Here is an 18512-nt window from a genome sequence, read left to right as displayed (position 1 = left end):
ATTGTTAACAGCCTCTTGCATTTCCTTCCTGGAATTTTTTTCAAGGCATTTTCGAGTCACTATTTTCATCTCCACCCTGCCACCCACTCCTCACCTTTTTTTTTTTTTTTTCCTTTTTAAAAGGGGGGATCATATTTGACTTCACGGAATCTATCATTTTGAAATCATGCCACTAAAGAAGATAAAGCAACGTGACTGTTTAATAACATGATCTGACCTGTGGAGCATTTCAAAAGCACCTGAAGCTTTTTCAGCAAACACTGCCTCCCTTTTCATTTCCTCTATCAGCGCTGAAAATAGTTGGAGTTTTTTTTTTTTTTCTCTCTCTTAATTCCATGCATTAAAAAAAAGAGATTCTTCTCGACAGAAGGTGTTAATTCAGGCACTAAATCTGGAACATTCTAATCACTGTGAAGTTTTGTGTGTCTCATCTTTGGCAGAAAACGTGTGAAGATGAGAGCTTATTCCTTACACCTTACAGCTCCTGAAGCGGCTCTGCAGAGGCTCATCACTTACACCCTCCCACACTTGAGTCACCTCCCACCTCCTGACCTCGTGTTCCCAGCTTCAGGGTTTCCAGAAGCCCACCTAGTTCCCTCTCATCTTGCAGGAGGGGCTGCCTTAGCTGACGCACCCCAAGTCTGCCTTCTCCTCCCAAGCGTCTCCCCTGTACAATTTTGAACTGCAGAAGTCACAGGTGAATCCCTCTGTATTCGTTTCCTGTGGCCGCTTTAACGAACCACCGCCAACTTACACACAAATTCACTCTTCCCCTGTTCTGGATATCAAGAGGCTGAAGTCAGGAAGTCCTAAGCGGAAGGTGCTGGCGGAACTGGCCCCTTCTGCAGGCTGGTGGAGGGGGGTCCCCTTCCTTGCCCTCTTGCAGCTTCTGGTGGCTGCCCGCATTCCTTGGCTGGGGGCCACCTTCCATTTTCAGAGTGCATCGCACAGAGCTCTGCTCCCACTGTCGTGCACCCCCCCCCACTCTGACCCCCCCCTGCTTCCCTTTCATAAGGACCCTGTGATCACATCGACCTCACCTGGATGACCAGGAGACGCCTCATCTCAAGGGCTTTAACTGAACACACCTGCCAAGCCCTTCTGGCCTCATAAGGCAATGTGACAGGTATTGAGTATTAGGATGTGGGTTTACTTGGGGGAGTATTATTCAGCCAGCCACACACATCCTTCTTTAAACAGAAATAAGTCAGAACCTAAGAGCTCCTTTGGGGCTTCCCTGGTGGCTCAGCGGTAAAGAATCCGCCTGCCAATGCAGGAGATGCGGGTTCAATCCCTGGGTTGGGAAGTTTCCCTGGAGAAGGAAATGGCAACACACTCCAGTATTGTTGCCTGGGAAATCCCATGGACAGAGGAGCCTGGCAGGCTACTGCCGGGGTCCAGCCCCAGCAGGATCCTAGGGTACCCTCAGGAAAGATGGCATTGTCCAGAGAGAGATGACACGGGTCTTATAATGAATTGAAACCTGATAGTCCGGGGTTGAACAATAAGAAAATAAGGAGAAAAAATAAAGAGAAGAGAAAGAGGCTTGATCTTCCTTGATTAATACAGAAAGCCAATAAAGCTCCTGTGTTCCAAGGAGTCATCCTGAAAGAAGAACAGAGAGAGAAAAGGAGGGAAAAGGAAAAAAAGAATGACACGGGGAGACCAAGCTTTGGTGAGCGAGGCCCATAACTTTATTTTCAAAAGGAACTTTTATACCTTGACTTGTACATAGAGGGAAATGAAAGATGCAAAGTCATACAAAGTCAGCTCAACATTACATCAGTTTGACCTTCACCAGGACCAGGATGTTTTCTGCACACCTTTTCGTTTACAAGGGTCTTTGTGTTACGCACATTATCTTCTGGCCCTGTGGCCTGCCAACGTTTTATGACTCTTTTTTGATAAAGGTTGGTCAACCAGAAAACTTGTTTTTTCTTTTAAAGTGTTTTTTTTTATTTTTTCAATCTGCATCACCCTCAAAAAGTACTAAACAAAGTTACATTTCATAGAGCAAAGGTATGGTGGGTTACAAGAAAGAAAGAACCAATTAGCTCAAAGGTCTGATGAGGTTAATTCCAAGGCTACTACTTGTTTTTCTTACATTCCAACTATGTTAACCAATGCACTCCCAGGTGTACAATGGATAAGGGATATGGGCACTTGGCAGCAAGCATTGGCTCAACAATGAAACCCTTTACCAGTACTATCTATTCTAATAATTTTTCATCCCTTAAAGGACTCTATGCTCATTAGGACTTTTAGAATGTTTTGGCTCCCCGTTCCTTTCAAGCTTGGGGAGTTGTGAACAATCATGTGTGTTAATTGTAAGAGTATGGATAAACCTGTCAGGCAAGCTAGAATGCCAACAGAGGGGTTAAAATAGAAATATTCTTTTCATGCCCAGGAGACTTATTAATTAGAGCCCTAAGTTGACTTTTTCCAGAGAAAGTGGTTGGGGATAGCCCCCTGCTAATGTCAGAAGAGTTGGTGAAAGGCACAAAATAGTAAGACAGACAGACTCTGGTTTTGGGGTAGATGCTCCAGCAGATTCAGGGGGTCCCTTGAGGCCCGATCCGCCTTTGCCCGTCAGGTCTCTTCCGCATGACCTTTGTCATGGGTGGGATCTCCTGTGGTGGCTCCCGGCAGGCTACGGTTCATGGGGTCACAAAGAGTCAGACACAACTTAGCGACTAAATAGCAATATTATTCAGCTAGCCTCACCATCCCCCTTTAAACACAAATAAATCAGAACCTAAGTGCACCTTTGACCGCCTAACTTTGTACCCCATCCTGTCTCCCAAGAGAGACCACTATTAACTCAACTTGGGGTGTAGTTTTCGAGACCATTTTTATCTTTAACATATGTACATATATTCACACAGCAGATTTATTTAGTATATTGTTGATGGTGAATTTTTTAAATTAAAAACTCAAGTGGCATATTATTCAACATAGTTCTGTTTTAAGATTCATCTATTAATAGATACAAGACTAGTTCAGCTGCCACCATTTAAAACTATTTGCGTTTCGTAGTAAAATATACACAAAATTTGCCATTTTAACCACTTTTAAATCTGCAGTTCCATGGCATTAAGCACATCCACATTGTTGTACAACCTTCACCATCATCAACTCCAATTTTCATCAGCATAAACTGAAACTCTGTCCCCCTTTAAACAACAACTCCCTGATTCCCCATCGCCCCCACCCCTGGGGACCTCTCTTCTTCCTATTTCAATGAGTTTGCCTCTTTCAGATATTTCGTATAAGAAGCATCACATAGTATTGATGCTTTTCTGTCTGATTTTGTCTCACTTTGCATAATTTTTTTAAGCTTCCTGCGTATCACAACACTATCGGCACTTCATCTGGCAATCCAGGCCTTCTGTTTGCGCTCAATCGACCTGCACCTGTTTACACTCTCTTTTGCAAGCCATCTGCAACATTTTCCACCTGGGTTTGATCTGTCCCTGCCAATGAATTGTAAACTAGGACAAAAAAACAAACAAACCAAGGGACACTGGTTCGATCCCTGGTCTGGGAGGATCCCACGTGCCTCTCAGCAACCGAGTCCGTGAGCCACAACTACTGAAGCCTGGTCTGGGTAGCTGGAGCACCTGGGTTATCAGGTACACTCTCCAGGAGGAGCAAATGATTTTATTTCTTAGGCTTCTCTTTTCCCATCTGGAAAATGGGGCTAATTCCTGTCTCAGCTCCTTGACTGTAAAAATAAGGCATCGCAGGGTGATCATCCCTGGTGATCCAGTGACTAAGACGCTGTGCTCCCAATGCAGGGGGCCCGGGGTTCAATCGCTGGTCAGGGAACTACGATCCTACATGCCACAACTAAAGACCCTACACAGCCAAATAAATAAGTTAATAAATAAAAATAGATTAAAGAAAAATAAGGCATATGTATAGAAAAGCCTGCATGGGCAGATCTTGCCTCCTGACAAGTCAACCCCCGGCAGCCTGGTCTGGGTGGCCTGAGGGTCCCCCGACGCCTGGCAGGGGCTTGACAGAGGAAATAAAAAGCTCTAGAAACGCTTTCTAACCCTCCTTCCTCCTCTCTTGGCTGGAAGGGCTGGGATGGTTTTTCTGGGCTGGAAATATTTGTCTTTGTTCGAGAAGAGAAAGACGGCTGAGCAGGTGGAGCTTTTCCCCGAGGGGAAAGCTCTGGAGGCTCTCGGGGGTTGCAGGCTGGGCCGGCCACAGCTCAGTAGCTGGGTAACATTCCTCCTCCGGCCTATTTTAAAGCACACAGATAACGAGGGAGGCGAGGCGAGATGACAAAGGCTGAACAGTGGGTGAAGGACATCTGGCACCAGGAGCTGGCAGCAGGCTAACGGCTTTCAGTGATGTGGCCCAGCTCCTGCTGTGTGCAAGCCTGGGAGAGGAACGTGGGGGCCTGGGAGGAGTGGGGGGCTCCCTCTCCCCTCCTGCATGCAGCTCACAACTGAGGGGAGGGAGGGGGCAGGGCACACTTATCACTGAATCTTTCATTCACTCTTCACTCATTCAACAAATATTTGGCCTCTTCAATTCTGTTGACATCTCTTTATCAGTCCTGGATAATTCCTAGCCATTCTCTTTTTTTTTTTTTGGCCACACTGTGAGGCATGAGGGATCCTAGTCCCCAACCAGGGATCGAACCCCCAGACCCCTGTACTGGCAAAGTGGAGTCTTAACCACGGGTATGTGCTAAGTCGCTTCAGTCATGTCCGTCTTTTTGCAACCCCATGGACTGTTGTGCTCCAGGCTCTTCTGTCCATGGGATTCTCTGGGCAAGAATACTGGAGTGGGTTGCCATGCCCTCCTTCAAGGAGTTCTTCCTGACCCCAGGACTGAACTCACATCTCTTCAGTCTCCTGCACTGGCAGGAGGGTTCTTTACCACTGGCGCCACCTGAGAAGCCCCCTTAACCACAGGACCGCCAGGGAAGTGCCCTGAGCCATTCTGTCTTACAATGGTTTCCCACCCCATTCTCTCTTGCTTCTCTAAAACTCCAAACAAAGGTATAACTAATAAATCCTCCCATTCTTGTTTTTCTCTTTCTGGTATTTTCTATATTTTTCTCTCCATGTTGTAGTTATGGATTTCTCCTAATATCTCACTAATCCTTCTGCTGTGTCCAGTCTTCTGTCAAATATAATTGTGTTTATTATTTATTAAATTTCTACCACCTCTGTTTTGTTCTTTAACAAATCTCCTAGGTTGCTTTTCATAGCTTGCTGTTGATCCTTGTAAACATTTTCAAACTTGCTGATGATTTATTTGTGTGTGTGTGTGTGTGCTAGTCACTCAGTCATGTCTGACTGACTGTAACCCCATGGACTCTAACCTCCAGGCTCGTTGGTCCATGCGATTCTTCAGGCAAGAATACTTGAGTGGGCTGCCAGTTCCTTCTCCAGGGGGATCTTCCTGACCTAGGGATCGAACCCAGGTCTCCCACCTTGCAGGCAGATTCTTTACCATCTGAGCCACCAGGGAATTTTAACCAGGGTCAATAAGCATGAGCGCCTTAGAATCTGGATAATCCAGTCCCCCAGGTTTCTGTGAGTCTGCTTCTGCCGGCTCTTGCTCATAGTGCTCTGTTCCCTTGGGAGCTAGGTTTTCTTCAACCATATTGTTCGTTGCCCTTGGACAATTATTTGTGGGGATTCTCTGTGGCCTAGACTGAATGAGCCATCCTCTGAGGAAGACCTGTGCTGCTTCTGCCGGGCTCTTAAGGCGGCACCAGCTGGAGCCATCTCAGATCAAGCTCCTGCGGGCAGGCAGGGCTGCAGCAACAACTTCTTGGGAATCATTTTCTCGCTGTTCCTTTTTCTGGCTTGTTCATCATCAAGACAGACCCCTCTGCCATCCACCCCCTGGGGTTAGGGTCGCTCATGTCCCCCCATGCTGTCCAGGTCAATGTTGAGTAGTCAGCTATCAGGGAGGGAAAAAGCCCTAAGCCGTAGCACCTGCTGCTCACTGTGGTGTAAATACTCTAACTGTGGTTGGTTTCAAGCTGCCAGCAAGAAGTCAAAAACGTGACAGTTGGAAGACCTGGTGAGCCCGGCCCAGGCGTTTGGGGTCTCCCCCAGGATTTGGGTGAATTTGAGCTGAGAGAGTCCTGAATGAGAAGGGGGTGGCCAGGAGAGGAGTAAGGGGAAGGGGTGCAGGCAGAGGGAAGATCTTTGCATGGGCTCAGAGGTGGGGACAAAGTTGGCATGCTTTAGGGAAAGACGGAGACCATCGTGGCTGGTGTGGTAAGCTGGGGGAGGGAATGGCAGAGATGAGGTTTGGGGAGGGGAGCATGGCTAGGAGACCCCAGATCAGAAAGACCAGCTTTATTCCAAGGGCAGGAGAGGTCACTGCAGGGTTTGAACCAGAGGAGTGAGAGGATCTGATTTAGAGGGTTTTTGTTTGTTTGTTTGTTTTGCTGCACCTCATGGCATGTGGGATCTTAGTTCCCCCACCAGGGATTGAACCTGTGCCCCCTGGAGTGGAAGCTCAGAGTCCTAACCACTGGACCACTAGGGAAGTCCCTGATTTAGAGTTTTAATAACCTCCGTGACTCCTTAGGTGTAGGCTGCACATAGCGACTTCCTGCCAGAGAAAATAGCATGGAAAAGGGTAAAGAGTAACTTCGCAGTAGAGATGCCTGAGGAGCATGAACGCCAAGGCAGGTGACCAAAGTCAATAGCGAGATGATGGCACGTTGATAGTATTACCTTTGACTTGAGGTGACGACAATGGCACTTAGTCTGTGTGGCACATGGTCTGCCTTCCAACATGCCCCTGCTCACAGTCTGATCGTGAGAAAAACAGCAGACAAATCCCAAAGGACACTCCACAAACACCTGCCCCCTCCTCCTCAAAACTGTCAAGATCATGAAAAACAAGAAAAGTGTGAAACTGTCACAGCCAAGAGGAGCCTAAGGAGACATGGCAGTTAAATGTAACATGGTCCCCTGGAGGGTGTCCCAGAGCAGAAAGAGGATATTAGGGGGGGGAAAAAAAAAAACAAGGAAATCTGAATAAAGCATGGACTTTAGTTAATGATGTATCAATATCAGTTCATTCATTGTCACATACCGTCCTCATGTTAAATGTTAATAATCAGGGAAACTGGGTATATGTATTACTAGCCCAATTTCTGTACTATCATCCCAATTATTTTGTAAATCTAAAACTGAAAAATATAGTTGTAAAAACAAAAAAAGGAAGATCTTGCTGGCTGCTGTGTGGACAATGGGTCCTAAGGGTGGGGTGAGATGGGAGCTCAAAGACAAAGATCATTATCCCAGCCGTGCAGTGAGATGTGGCTTGGGGTTTCCAAGGCACACAGGAGATGGAGAAACAGAATCAGCCCCACTGGACAGGACGAACTGAGAGCCTATCCAGAGATGAACTGCAGGGATAGAGAAAGGGAGGAGTCAGGTACGAAGGCCAGGTCTCTGGACTCCAGGGACTGGCAGATGGTGTTGTTAATGAACGTGGAGTTTATGTGGAGAGGGCGGGGGGAGGGGGGAAAGGTTTGGGAGAAAAGTCTCCAGAGGCTGCATTTCCGCCGTGATGAGTCTGAGAGGTGGACGAATTCCTCTGGCAGTTCGCCTTAACGCACCTACTATGAGAAAGTAGCACCCACATACTATGTGGGGACCCAGGTGTGAAGAGGCACAGGTCCTGCCTTTGAGAAACTGAAGAGTATGTTTGAAGAGCGAGTATTTCACTAGGAAAGTGTTGGCAAATCAAACACATGAGGATGGGGACTTCTCTGGTGGCCCAGTAGATAAGAATCCGTCTGCCAATGTGGGGGACACGGGTTCAAGTCAGGAAGATTCCACGTGCCTTGGAGCAACTAAACCCATGTGCTACCACTACTGACACCCTCGCTCCCTGGAATCCACGCACCACAACGAAGAGTAGCCCGTGCACGCTGTAACTAGAGAAAGCCCTTACCCAGCCATGAAGGTGCAGGAAAAACTCGAAAAAAATCACCGCATGAAAATAAAGGTCATATTTTTGAAAAAACAAATGCATGAGGATGAGGAGACCAGGTAGGGTAGTGAGAAATCTGGGGAGACTGCCTGGAGGCAGCGAGGGCACAGAGGCTGTACCCAAAGCAGACATCTTCCAATTCCAGACAAGCCCAACCTTCACCAGAGCCAGTCCACATCAGTCCAGACTTCCAGCCAGGCTCCCATTTGGAAACAGCCTTCCCTTTTCTGAGGCTGATGTCCAGAAAAGCCAAATAATTGAGGGTCAGAGATCAGAGAACTCACATGTGGCAGGTGCCCAGGCCTCAGGGCCCAGGTAATTGTCCTAAGTCAGTTTCTGAGGTCCTGGAGTCTCTGATTGCCTTTGGTCATGTAATGCATCGATCCAATCCAGGGCCAGGAAAGGTGAAGGGCCTCATATGTCCCTGGGCACTTGCTGACCAGCGGAGCAGAAAACCCCTCAAAGTGTTTCTCAAAGCCCCACAGGTCCTTCAGTTATGAAGGCCAGCAGGACATCCTGAACAGGCCAGCGGGAAGGCCCAATGATGAAACAATTGCTACACCCCCCGTTCGGGGCTACTGAGCAGCGTGAGCCCAGGCCTGGGTGTCTTGGGGAGTGGTAGGGGGTGGGGGGCACCTCCCCTGGCCCTGTCCACGGAGAGCCAGAGGATCAGTCATATCACACCCTGATCAAAACCCTCCTGTGCTCTCCACCTTTGCAGAGCCGGTCACACACCTCCCATCTCATCCTGTTCCTTCTTCCGGCTTCACCTTCTCCATGCTCCACCCCACTGCCCACTTCCTGCTCTGGCAACATCCAAGCTTCTTCTGCCTGCTTCTTAGTCTTGAGACCTGCTACCCCTTTGCCTCTGGTCAATTTTTCCCACTATCTTTCTTATCTTTTAAAGAGGTGAAATTCTTTAAATAAACATAACATAACATAACATGCAATCAACCATTTTAAAGCATGCAAATCCCTTAGTCTTAGTTATATTTACAATGTGATTATCACCAGGTCTTGGGAATTACAAAACTCTCTCGTCACCCCATAAAAACCACTTCTCACCCAATGAAGCCTCGCTGCCCTGCTCACTAACCTTTAACCTGCTTTCTGTCTAGAGACTTGCTTATTCTGAGTAAGTCATATAAAAGTAATCATACTTTCACACTTTTGTGACTGGCTTCTTTCATTAGCAAAATGTTTTCGAGGTTTATCCACATTGTGGCCTGTATCAGAACTTCATTCCTTTAAAAAAATTTTATTTGGCTGCACCAGATCTTAGTTGCAGCATGTGGGATCTAGCTCCCTGACCAGGGATGGAACTTGGGCCCCTTGCACGGGCAGCATGGAGTCTTAGCCACTGGACCACTAGGGAAGTCCCTTCATTTCATTTTATGCCAAATAATATAGTCCGCTGTCTGCATAGACCACAGTTTGTTTATTCATTTGTTAGTGGATGGACACGGGTTGTTTCCGCTTTCTGGCAATTGTAAATAGACCTGTTATAAACATTCATGGACAAGTTTCTGCATGGATACCCATTTTCATTTCTTTGGGGTCTGTACCTAGGAGTGTGATTGCTGGGTCACATGGTAACTTCAGGGTCAACTTTTTGAGGAACCTCCAGACTCATTCTTTGCCCCTGATATCCTGGGCTGGCCCTTGCTCCTCATTCAGCCCTCAGCTCAGATGTGACCTCCTCAGATCACCTCAGCTCAAATAACACCCCTCTCCCAACCACTCTCGTGTCTTTTCACGATGCTGGGTTCATGATCCCTTAGGACGTAGGTGATTCCGTACCTCTTGTTTTCCCTGGTGACCCACAGCCTCACACAGTACCCAGCACTCAATGAATGATGATAAGTCATTGCTCAACAAGGGATATGACTAAGACGCTTGTAAGATGGACAAGCTCCAACATTTTGGCCACCTGATGTGAAGAGCTGACTCATCGGAAAAGACCCTGATGCTGGGAAAGATTGAGGACAGAGAACGAACGAGATGGTTGGATGGCATCACCAACTCAATGGACATGAGTTTGAGCAAGCTCTGGGAGATAGTTAAGGAAAGGGAAGTCTGGTGTGCTGCAGTCCATGGGGCTGCAAACAGTGAGACATAACTGAGTGACTGAACAACAAAGACGGATAAGACAGAATGCAGGTCAGGGAAATGTAAAGATAAGAGTAATCCTCTGCTACATAATGAATACTGATCAGTGGGCGTTTGGCACCCTATTGAGGTGGCAGATCTCACGGCTCTATTCTCTGATCTGTGTGCAATCTGTCAGAACGTAAAGGTTTAAAAGGCATGTTTTTGGGACTTTGCTGGTGGTTCAGTGGCTAAGACTCTGTGCTCCCAATGCAGGGGGCCTGGGTTCCAACCCTGGTTAGGGAACTACATCTCACGTGCCACAACTAAAGATCCCACGTGCAGCAATTAAGACCTGCATGTGTGCGTGCTAATTTACTTCAGTCGTGTCCAACTCTTTGCAACCCTATGGACTGTAGCCCCCCAGACTCCTCTGTCCATGGGATTCTCCAGGCAAGGATCCTGAAGTGGGTTTCCATGCCCTCCTCCAGGGAACTAAGACCATCTTACAAGCCTGGAAGTGCAGCCAAATAAAGAAATAATGCTTCTAAGAAATGTTTTATAATTATTATATAAATAATAATAATCAATCAGCTGAATGACCGACCTCAGGCTATCTAAGGTGAGGACCTGCGGCAAGGTGAGGCATGTCCTTGTTATCTTAAGTCTGTTGGGACCACCCAGGGTGACTCAGCTCTTTAGTGGACTACTTCCTCCTGCCCGCTCCCCCATCCAGGGAAAAACAGAAACCAGTGGAAGGAAGTCACGCTGATGATCTATTTCTAAATACCTCCCCGTTGGTGACTCAGCACAGACATCTCTTCAGCAAGCCCCAACTCCATGGGCTGGCACAGGTAACCCCTAGTGACTAATTGCGAAGGGAAGAAAAAAAGACAAAGGTGGAAAAAAAGGGTGGAAAACAGGGTGGAAAAAAAGACAGGGTGGGGTGGGAAATTAGTTATGTGTATAATCTCACAGTCAGCCTGGTGCAATGGTTAAGTGCTCCAGCTGGGGGTTCAGGCTGCCAGGGTTCAAATCCCAGCTTTGGGACTTGCTACAGGTTATTTTTATTTGCTTTGTTGCAGGGAGTGGGCTTCTCCTGTTGTGACTCAGAAGTTTCAGCATGAGGGCTTACTGCTCCAAGGCATGGGGGAATCTTAGTTCCCAACCAGGGATCAAACCCAGGTCTCCTGCATTGGAAGATGGATTCTTAACAGTGGACCACCAGGAAAGTCCCTCTGCAGGTTATTTAATCTCACTTTTCTTTTTTTTTTTTTGGAAAAACAGGGTTAATAGTAGTAGCTGCCTCATAGGGTTGTTGTGAGAATTAAAACAGTTAATATTATATAAAGTGCTTACAGAGAGCTGGGTATGTTGGAAATGCTTCATATAGGAATAGTCATCATCATCATCATCCATCTCAGTACTGGTATCTGCAGCTGGGCAATCAGACAGAAGGAGATAATAAATGGGCTTTTAAAAAGCTAAATAGGGAATTTCTTGGCGGTCCAGTGGTTATGACTCTTTGTGACCCCATGGACTGTAGTCTGCCATGCTCCTCTGTCCATGGGATTTCCCAGGCAAGAATACTGGAGCAGTTTGCCATTTTCTCCTCGAGGGGATCTTCCTGACCCAGGGATCGAACCCACACCTCTCCCATCTCCTGTATTGTCAGACGGCTTCTTTACCACTAGTGCTACCTGGGAAGCCCAAGTCCGGGCATGTGGGTTCAAGTCCCGGCACGTGGGTTCGAGTCCCAGTCTGAGTTACACATCTTCAAACACGACCAATTTTTATCTTATGTACACTGTACCACAATTTTTTTTAAAAAGTAAACATTAAACAGCCTCTTTCAGAGCCATCTGCCAAAAAAACAAGGTAAAAAAAATGTCTCTGTATTATTATTTGAAATTATAATAGTTCTCCTACCTGGGGCCAGAAATAACTACATCAGCAGAAATGGCTGTTTGGGTCCTTAATTTGAAAGTCCTCGCTCTGTGCAGTCTTCTAGAACTTCAGGTCCTGGAGGAGGGCAGGATGACTGACTGGATGGAGCTGCCCGCGGCGGGGGCTCAGGTCTGGCGGAGTGTCTCGGCTGGACGTACTGGCTGGCTTTTCAACAACTTCTGTTTTCAGTAAACAGAAATCAGAACAGCTGTTCTCCATCTTGCCTTCCGCGGCCCCCTGGGCACCTACCATACAAGGACTGGGTTAGCTTGTTTTGAGCTAACCATCCTTCCCCCCCGGCCTTGGGGAAAACGGACACCCAATCCTGAAATACACGTGTGCCCACGGCTCATAACCAACCACTGTTCACCTTTTCTTCTATTTGCTCTGAATCCACTTTTATTCTTAACAAAAGAGTAAAGCATCGCATGTTCATGCCCTTCTAGTCTCCAACCACCAGAAACAAACTCCAGCATGAATGGAACCTGTAGCCTCCCAGCCAATTGATTTCTGAACTCTGTACACATATTTATAGATCCAAGAAATAGATTTGCTAGTGTTTTGTATTAACACAGATAAACACTATCATAATATCTTTCTGCAATGTGCTTTTTTTTTTTTTTTTTGCTTGTTTTTATGTTTTTGAGATCTTTCCAAGTTAATATGTATGGATCCAATATGCCTTTTCTTCCCACATAATATTTCACTGTATATCCTGTACCATATTTTTAAAAACCAAATTAAAGACCTCACCATTGTTTCTAGTGATTTGCAAATGAAAACCAGGTGGCTACGAGCGTCCTTGGGCTAATTGCTGCAGAGCAATATTTTTCAAATAGCCTGAGGCATACCTAAGTCATGAAGTCAAATTTTCCTTAAATGATATAGGGTAGAATAACATGTAATGAATACTATTCCTTGGTGAAGGTTTTGTTTTGTGTGCATGTGTGCTTGGTAGGGAGGTAAAGATGTTCTTCTTACTAATAAGGATTGCAGTGAAAGCAAAGTTTAAAAAAACATTGCTCTCCCAGTAATTCTACCCAAGAGAAATGCGAGGTATAGCCACGCAAAAAGTACATGAATGTTCACAGAAGCTCTAGTCACAAGAGTCGTAAAGTGGAAACCACCCAAATGTCCATGAGCAGATGAATGGAAAAACAAAACGGGATCTAGCCATAAAATAGAATCTTATTCCATTATAATAAAAAATAAAGTACGGACACATGTTCCAACACAGAACTTTAAAGACATGATGCTCAGTGAAAGAGGCCAGGCACAAAAGGCCACGTATCGTCTGATTCTGTGCACACGAAATGTCCAGAAGAGACAGATCCATAGAGACAGAAAGCAGATTAGTGGTTGCCAGGGGCTGGCTGGCAGGCGGTGGGGCGGGGGAACGGAGAGTGACTGCTTTCTGGGTACGGATTTCCTTTCGGGGTGGTGAAAGTGTTCTGGAACCAGCTAGTGACGAGTTTCCCAGCACTGCAGATGTACTAAAAGCTACTGAATTCTGTGCTTTAAAATGGTTTAAGTAATGAAGTCCATGTTATGTGAATTTTATTTCAATTTTAAAAAAAGGAAAACCACTCCTCTAAGGCAAGGGTCCCCAACCTCTGGGATCTATGCCTGATGCTCTGAGTTGGAGCTGATGTAATAGTAATAATAGAAATGAAGCGCACGATAAGTGTAACACGCTTAAATCATCCTGAAACCATCCCACCCGGCCCCCAGTCCCTGGAAAAGTTGTCTTCCACAAAACCTGTCCCTGGGGCCAAAAAGATTGGGGACCACTGCTCTAAGAGTGGAATAGTTGTAGAGTTTGTACATTTCAACTTTTTTTTACTAGATGTGGCAAATTGCTCTCCCGATTTGCATTCTTACCACCATGAGCTTCTGTCTCCCCACATCCACACCAATACCTCGTACCCAAGTGAAGAACAAGAAGGGGAATAATTCAGAGCTAAGTTGTGGGTATAAACCAGGGCTCACAATCTAGAGGCCCAAGGACTTGTTTTGTTGCCCTGTTTGTATTTTTTAAAAAGTTTTAATTAGATATCTACTGTTAAAGTCAAGACATCACAAAATGTGGTTTGCCCACTTCCCTTGAAACATCGGAAGACTTGGCCCCATTTCATACACATTTCCTTGTGTTGACAGCGGCCGAGGTGAGCAGCTGGTACCCGCTTTCAAGGAGTAATGAGGTCTTCACTTCACCATAGTCCCCACCGCTCCCTAATATCTTACAGCTGGTCCCCTTTAGAGCTTTATGTTCCCCGTCTGGCCCATGTACTTTGAAGGCACTCATCCTGGTGTAAAGTTTGTTTTTTTTTAAGGATTTCCTTACTTATTTGGCTGTGCTGAGTCTTGGTTGTGGCACTAGGGTCTTCAGTCTTCCTTATGGTGTTTGGGATCCTCAGTTACAGCACATGGGATCTATTAATGGTTCCCTGACCAGGGACCAGTCCCCTGCACTGGGAGCTCAGAGTCTTAGCCACTGAATCACCAGGAAGTCTCATGGTGTAAAGTTTTGAGCTCCATATGGGCGCTCACCCTAATAGCTTGTATCGGCACAACTGTACCAGGGCAGCCCTGATGAAGAGGAGGAGATGATTTCCAAGCCAACGAATTATGGATGTTTTCCTGAGGTAAGGGAGGTTGCAGCCAGACAGGGGGAGAAAAGCAGACTTGGGAGTTTGAGGGGAAGGTGGGGTCAGAGCCCTGGCACAGCCACCGTGCCAGGGAGTGGAGTGACCGTCATTCCAGTGCCCACTTGAGCATGCTCAGCCTCAAAGAGCCCACCATGAGCAACATCTCAAGTTCCTGGGTTTCTGTCCTTGGAGCTGTCGGCTCTGACCGTGACCCCAAATCAGATTAACGGCCTCTTCCCAACACACACGCTTTGGGTCAGAGTCTGCGGAGACCAGCTGTTTGGAAGAACCCATCTGCTGCCTGATGCACTCAGCTCCGCTTCAGGGGCCAGTGTGGAGGAGGGAGGGGGCAGCGGCTGGGGATCGGGGTGCCCTGTAGCAGACAGCTCTGATGGTGAGAAATGTCCAGGGTGATGACCTGGGGTGGGGAGCAGAGTGCTGCTTATAGAATTCTCTGCATTTTTAAAATATTAACAACAACAACAAAAGCGCCCCCTTCACCAAATGCCAAAGATTCAGTTGTAGAGAGAGGCTTTCCCAGACCCCGGCCTCTAGCGAGGACAGCTACCCAGGACTAGGTACATAATGTGCAGAGCCCAGAGAAAAGTGAAAAGGCAGGATCCCTTGTTCACAACTGAAGAATTTCAAGGAAAATTGCAGGTGGTCCAGTGATTAAGACTCCACGCTCCCAATGCAGGGAGCCGGGTTCAATCCCTGGTCAGGGAACTAGATCCCACGTGCTGCAATGAAGACTGAAGGTCCTTCATGTTGCGACTAAGGCCTAGCGCAGCCAGTTTAAAATACATATATTAAAAAAGAAGAGGAATTGCAAGGTGGTGGCCAGAGCTTTAAATCAAACGTGGGGCTCTTCTGAGCACAGAGGCCCTGGGTGACTATCTGGCTTCACGACACCCCTTACCTCCCGCCACCCACCCCTTGAAGCCAGGACTACCTCTGCCCTCTCACCGGCCCCAGATCCTCACACCAGGATTAGGCCTGCTCTGGGTCTCCACAGCCCCCCAGCTCATCTCCGTTGCCTCCTTCTTGCTTGTATCTTTGCCTGTCTCCCCTCCAGATGGCGCTTTTCCTGAAGGTCCAACTGCCACGCTTTCCCCTGACTGCCTGGGGCAGTGCCTGGACCAGAGGAAGGCCGCTGTATTCGCGCAATGAATGGTCATACAGAAAAAGTCAGCTTCAAAAATATGGCTCTTTACCTTCTGCCCACTAGGACGGCTATAATTTAAAAGAAATACACAGGAGGACCTCCCTGGTGGCCCAGTGGTTTAGACTTCGTTTAAACCACCACTTAAACAACCAGTGAAACGGGCGCAGGTTCAATCCTGGGTCAGGGAGTTAAGCTCCTACATGCCCCGTGGCCAAAAAACTCAAAGATAAAACAGAAGCAGTATTATAACAAATTCAATAAAGAATCAAAAAAGGTTTTAAATAAAACCAAAAAATAACAGAAAATAACAAGTGTTGGTGAGGATGTGGCGAAATTGGACCCTCCTACTTCGCCAGTGGGAACGTGAAATGGTGCAGCCACTGTGGAAGATGGTACTTTCTCAGAGTGATCATATGACCCAGCAATTCTACTCCGAAGTATAAACCTCAGAGAATCAAAAACACGGCCACACAAAAATGTGACTGTTCATGGCCGCACTGTCCACAGTAGGCAAAATGTGAAAATAACCCAAGCGTTCAGCGGTGGACGGATGGACAAACAGAATAAACAGAACGGGTTCCGGCCATACAATGGAATATTATTCAGCCATAAAAAGGAATGAAGCACTGATATAGGCACAGATAGACATAGACATTGGAGAAGGAAATGGCAGCCCGCTCCAGTGTTCTTGCCTGGAGAATCCCGGGGACGGGGGAGCCTGGTGGGCTGCCGTCTATGGGGTCGCACAGAGTCGGACGCGACTGAAGTGACTTAGCAGCAGCAGCAACAGAAGTAGACATGGATGAACGGTGAAAACATGATGCTGAGTGAAAGAAGTCAGACAGAAAAGGCCACAGTGTCTACAATTCCATGGATATGAAGTGTCCAGAACAGGCGGATTTACAGAGACAGAAAGCAGACTAGTGGTTGCCAGGGTCTGAGGGAGGTGGGGGAATGGAGGGTGACAGTTAATGGGGACCTGGTTTTTTTGGGGGGAAGGGTGATAAAAATGTCCTGGAAAGAGAGAATGGTGACGGTTGTACCACACTGTCAATGTACTAAATGTCATGAGTGGTAAATGTTATGCATATTTTATCTTAATAAAAACAATTTTTTAAAACCTATCTTTGAATTGAATTGAATTTTAGAACAGAAAAAGGACACAGTGGGAAAACTGGGGAAATCCAAAAAAAGCTTGGCATTTCACTGCCAGTGCTGTGCCTGTGTAGGCTTCTTAGTCGTGACAAATGTGTCCCAGTCATGTGAGATAGCATAAGGCAAAGCTGGGTGAGGGTATAAATACAGCAACGCCTTCTATCATCACTGCAACTTTTCTGCAAACCTAAAATGATTCCAAAATGAAACATTTATTCTCGAAAATCATACGTAACTTCCAGAAAGGGGCTTGCTTAGTCTCCAGAAAGTTCTTTTGGCTGGCTAGGGCCCATGCTGGGGTTCACATTTGCAATTTAGGGAGCTGGAGCTGACTTCAGCCTGGGAGAGGGAGAAGAATCTGGAATTCTGAGGCTGGGAGAGAGGGATGAGGTGAAGAGAGGGGGATGGGGCAGGAGGGAAGGAGGAGTCTGGGCAAGAATGGAGTTGGGCTGGGGGGATCCCCATGGAAGCGCCTTGCTGGAGAAACTCCAAGAACTTTGGAGAACAGGAATGTCCAGCACAGAGGTTGCTAATGGATAACTCACAGTCCAAAGACTAGGGAGGTGTTATATTTACCCTTGGTCTTGTAAATGTAATTGAGCCACTCTATAAAAAATCTATAAACTCTCACATGACAATTGGAAATTTCCAACTTCTCTGGAAACATCTGAAAATCTGCTAATTCGAGGCCACCTTTCTCTATGTCCCCAGATCTGGAGCTGAGTCCCAGCCATCCCCTTTATTTATTTTTAAATTTACTTATTTATTTGTGGCTGCATCAGATCTTCGTTTTGGCATGCAGGATCTTTAGCTGTGGTGAACGGGCTGCTCCCTAGTCGTGGAACACGGGCTTAGTTGCCCCAACACGTGTCAGATCTCAGTTCCCCGACCAGGGTCCAAACCCACATCCAGTGCATCAGGAGGCAGATTCTTAACCACTGGACCATCAGGGAAGTCCCCTAGCCATGCTCTTTAAAGGGGTGTGAGCTCTCCTGTTTGCCACGATCCCCACCATCCCCTATTGTCACCAATTATGGCAAGAAAAATAAAGAATCTGCCTGCAATGCAGGAGATGTGGGTTTGATCCCTGGATTGGGAAGATCCCCTGGAGAAGGAAATGACAACCTGCTCCAGTGTTCTTGCCTGGGAGAATCCCACGGACAGAGGAGCCTGGCGGGCTACAGTCCATGGGGTCGCAAAGAGTGGGACACAACTTAGCAACTAAATAGCAACAACTGACAGAGCTTCAGTCACCACTTATCTTCAAGCTTGCACCATATTTTACGGACTAATTGAACAGATTTTCTCTGTACTATGCCAAAAGTGGAAAAGCAAAAGAGAAATCAAGACATTGTCTGATTTTTATTATATCTGGCTGGCTTCACTCACCTATGATACCTACCTGGCTCCTGGAGAGGCTCAGGTTTAAGAACTCAAGTCTCATGTTTGATGGGCAGCTTTCCCTTGCAGGTTAACCTGCCTGCCCCAATCCACACCCTTAAGTCTTCATGCTCACAGGT

The 18512-nt window shown here is 46.9% G+C and overlaps 2 long non-coding RNA genes across 4 annotated transcripts; one reads left to right on the top strand and one right to left on the bottom strand.

Moving 5' to 3' along the window:
- Positions 1–609: 609 nt before the first annotated feature.
- LOC147355366 (uncharacterized) lies at positions 610–13875 on the bottom strand. 3 transcript variants are annotated; one of them, XR_015144448.1, is made up of 4 exons: positions 12007–13314; positions 11437–11516; positions 6720–6868; positions 610–2650 (listed from the first exon to the last, which is right to left on the bottom strand). It is a non-coding gene; the product is annotated as an uncharacterized LOC147355366 (long non-coding RNA). The 3 variants fall into 3 exon arrangements; XR_015144447.1 differs by lacking the exon at positions 6720–6868 and having other exon boundaries at positions 12007–13292; XR_015144449.1 differs by lacking the exons at positions 6720–6868; positions 11437–11516 and having other exon boundaries at positions 12007–13875.
- LOC147355365 (uncharacterized) lies at positions 10782–16947 on the top strand. Its single transcript, XR_015144446.1, has 4 exons — positions 10782–10931; positions 11163–11321; positions 13871–14669; positions 15748–16947. It is a non-coding gene; the product is annotated as an uncharacterized LOC147355365 (long non-coding RNA).
- The last annotated feature ends 1565 nt before the right edge of the window (positions 16948–18512 follow it).

The sequence above is a fragment of the Bos grunniens genome, chromosome 17 (genome assembly GCF_055505025.1).
Source record: "Bos grunniens cultivar Pamir isolate PY7600 chromosome 17, Bosgru_T2T1.0, whole genome shotgun sequence".
NCBI lineage: Eukaryota > Metazoa > Chordata > Mammalia > Artiodactyla > Bovidae > Bos > Bos grunniens.
The sequence above is the reverse complement of the archived record's forward strand: the minus strand, read 5'-3'. Positions and strand labels throughout refer to the sequence as shown.